Source organism: Podarcis muralis, chromosome 7, assembly GCF_964188315.1.
Source record: "Podarcis muralis chromosome 7, rPodMur119.hap1.1, whole genome shotgun sequence".
Taxonomy (NCBI): domain Eukaryota; kingdom Metazoa; phylum Chordata; class Lepidosauria; order Squamata; family Lacertidae; genus Podarcis; species Podarcis muralis.
Genome location: NC_135661.1, coordinates 82024953 through 82028577, shown reverse-complemented (window position 1 = coordinate 82028577; position 3625 = coordinate 82024953).

The following is a 3625-nucleotide window of genomic DNA, read 5'->3' as shown; positions in this document are numbered from 1 at the left end:
CCGCTGAAAATTTACTGGCTGCATATTGTTCACTGGGTGTGTTGCACAGGCCGCAGCAGGGGTGTGGCAGCTCTCTCTCTCCCCCCCAGGGCCGCATTCGCTCCCGCGCAAGCTTCCGAGGGCCGCGTGCGTACCCTCCGACATTTCTCCGGTGGAAATAAGGGATGTCCCTGAGAGGAAACGCAACACGAAAAGTGAATAATTGGAATGGGCCATATTTCAATAACACCTTTAAAAGTACACGGGTAATGTGAATCTCCTGGCAGACGCAGAATGGATCTTGAAAATGTATAGCAAAAATTGTATAGAAAACAATATGGGGAAGTAGAATAACAAAAATGAAATGCGTATAGATGAACAAATTACAAAACAATGCAACAAATGTTCACGGTGTGTTGATGTTGTGTTTGTATATATGTAAATTTTTGTATTGTATGTACAGTGGTACCTCGGGTTACAGACGCTTCAGGTTACAGACTCTGCTAACCCAGAAGTAGTACCTCGGGTTAAGAACTTTGCTTCAGGATGAGAACAGAAATCACGCTGTGGCGGCGCGGTGGCAGCGGGAGGCCCCATTAGCTAAAGTGGTGCTTCAGGTTTAGAACAGTTTCAGGTTAAGAACGGACCTCCAGAACAAATTAAGTTCTTAACCCGAGGTAGCGCTTTATATTATGTATTGTATTGTCTAAGTTCTATGTAAATTAAAGTATAATAAAGAATATTTAAAAAAAAAAAAAAAAGGAAATCGGGACATCCCGTTCCATAATCTTAATTTTACTATTTATACCCTGCCCGTCTGACTAGGTATCCCCAGCCACTCTGGGCAGCTTCCAACATATATCGAAACATAATAAAACATTAAACATTTTTTTAAAAATGCAGGATTGCCTTCAGACAGCTTGTGGGGTCGGATAACTCCATACCCTCCAACATTTCTCTGATAAAAATAGGGACATCCTAAGGAAAAGTGGGATCGGATCAGAAACTGCGATGGCTTCTGTAAATCAAGGATGTCCCTGGAAAATAGGGAGACTTGGAGGGTCTCTGCATGCCAGAGTGGCGAGGGGACGGGAAGGCGGGAGGTGGGGGCTGGGGCCTAAGTCGAAGGCCTGCGAGGCTGTCTGCACACAGAGACGTCTGGAGCTATCCTCCCCTCGGGCAAGGAAAAGGCTTCGTGGTCACAGTTGAAGGACATGTTTAGGGCAGTTTTTCATGTTTGATGTTTTGTAGTGCTTTTAATTCTGTTGGGAGCCGTCCAGAGTGGCTGGGGAAACCCAGCCAGATGGGCGGGGTATAAATAATAATAATAATAATAATAATTATTATTATTATTATTATTATTTATTATCTATACCCCGCCCATTGGGCTGGATTGCCTAGCACTGTTTCATCCTTGGTCAGGAAAACCTTCAACGGTTATGTTTCTGGCTGCGGGGTAGCCGTTCAAGGCAGATGAGCCCCGTCAGTAGAAAATCCGGCCACTTTCACCATGCCTATTTTGCATACATATGACCTTTAACTGCAAGCATTTGCCTCTTTGGAAGGCCCATAAGCTAAGGCCTCATCTGCACACTACATTAAAACAGTATCATGTTTTCTCCCAAAGAATCCTGGGAGCTGTAGTTTGTTAAGACTGCTGAGAGTTGTTAGAAGGTGCCTACTCTCCTCACAGAGCTACAATTCCCGCTGATTCCTGGGAAGAGGGATTGACTGTTAAACTGCTCTGGGAAACCAGCCTCATATAAACAGCAAGGTTTTTTTTTTTTTAAAGATATTTATTAAAGTTTTCAAATTTAATACAAAAAAAAAAAAAGAATCAAAACGAAAAAAGCAAAAAAGTTTAAAAACACATAAGGTTCACAATACCTATTTTTCAATAACATATTTCACTGACTTCCTCATACCTCTCCTTCTTGTATTCCAATTCAAATTGTTAGTTCAGCAAATCCTTATCCATAAGTTTAACCTGTTTCTATACCCTTCCCCCCCCCCCCATATCACATTACAGCTATGAACCCCTTAATTTCTATCCAACATCATTCAACACTCATTAATTTTGCAATATTTCCGTAAATAGTCCTTGAATTTCTTCCAATCTTCTTCCGCCGACTCTTCTCCCTGGTCTCGGATCCTGCCAGTCATTTCTGCCAATCCCATACAGTCGAACATCTTCATCTGCCATTCTTCCAGAGTGGGTAAATCTTGCACCTTCCAGTACTTTGCGATAAGTATTCTTGCAGCTGTAGTAGCATACATAAAGAAAGTTCTATCCTTATTTGACACCAATTGGCCGACCATGCCCAAGAGAAAGGCCTCTGGTTTCTTCAGGAAGGTATATTTAAATACCTTTTTCAGTTCATTATAGATCATAAACAGCAAGGTAAAGGTAAAGGGACCCCTGACCATTAGGTCCAGTCGTGGCTGACTCTGGGGTTGCGGCCCTCATCTCGCTTTATTAGCCGAGGGAGCTGGCGTACAGCTTCTGGGTCATGTGGCCAGCATGACTAAGCCACTTCTGGCGAACCAGAGCAGCGCACGGAAACGCCGTTTACCTTCCCGCCGGAGCAGTACCTATTTATCTACTTGCACTTTGACATGCTTTTGAACTGCTAGGTTGGCAGGAGCAGGGACCGAGCAACGGGAGCTCACCCTGTCGCGGGGATTCGAACCGCCGACCTTCTGATCGGCCAGCCCTAGGCTCTGTGGTTTAACCCACAGTGCCACCCGTGTCCCCAATATAACCAGCATATTCAAGTCAAATTAATGCATGAAGCGGTTAAGACCATAGAGTAAGCTGTCCTGCCAGGCTTAGCTAAGCCACACCCCTCACCTTGGAAGGAAGGGTTATCAAGCTCCTTGTTCTTCCATTCCACCATGTGAACTCCACCAGTATGGAAGTCTATGCTGGTTGTTCCAAGCTCAGACTCTGTGGTTAAGCAAGCCGTCCTTTGCGTTTCTCTACACTTTAGAAACACTCACCACTTGGAAACCGAAGTTTTGCTGCCTGTGTTTTCTGACTGCTGTATGGAAAAGCACATGAATTTGACCTTTGAAGAGTTTGTAAGGAAATTATTTTTCACTTACCAAACCTATGGTCTCTTTCTGTGCTAAGGGAAAAGAGGAACTTTGGGAGCAACTTAGAAGAGGATATTTTAAGGGTCTAACAGCCTATATTTGCACGCTTTCCTTTGCTGCATATTTTGTGGTTTTAATTCTCTCACCAAAGACTACTAGCCCCCAACCTGGATCTTAGGCATCCAGTGAATTCTCTTTTTACTTATACCTGCATGGCCTGCACAAGAGCCGTCTCCCCTCCAGCGGTTTCCAGTCACGGAAAGCTGAATTTCTTCTAGGATTTGCTTATAGATTCTTTTGATTTTTGGCCTGTTGCCTGGAGAGTCTGTTTTGGTGCAAAGGCGTGTACAAATGCCATTTTATTTATCTTTCAGGGAACTTGAAAGCTTCCTTGCTGCTTCGTGATGTTTTAGTTGGACCTGATGCAAGAGATTATCATACTGATACTTATCCAAAAGATGTTTGCTTTTCATTATTCTCCTTACTACTTTTTAATCTCTGTCATTTGATATTATTTCAATGTACATAGCTCTTTGCAGGGCAACACAAA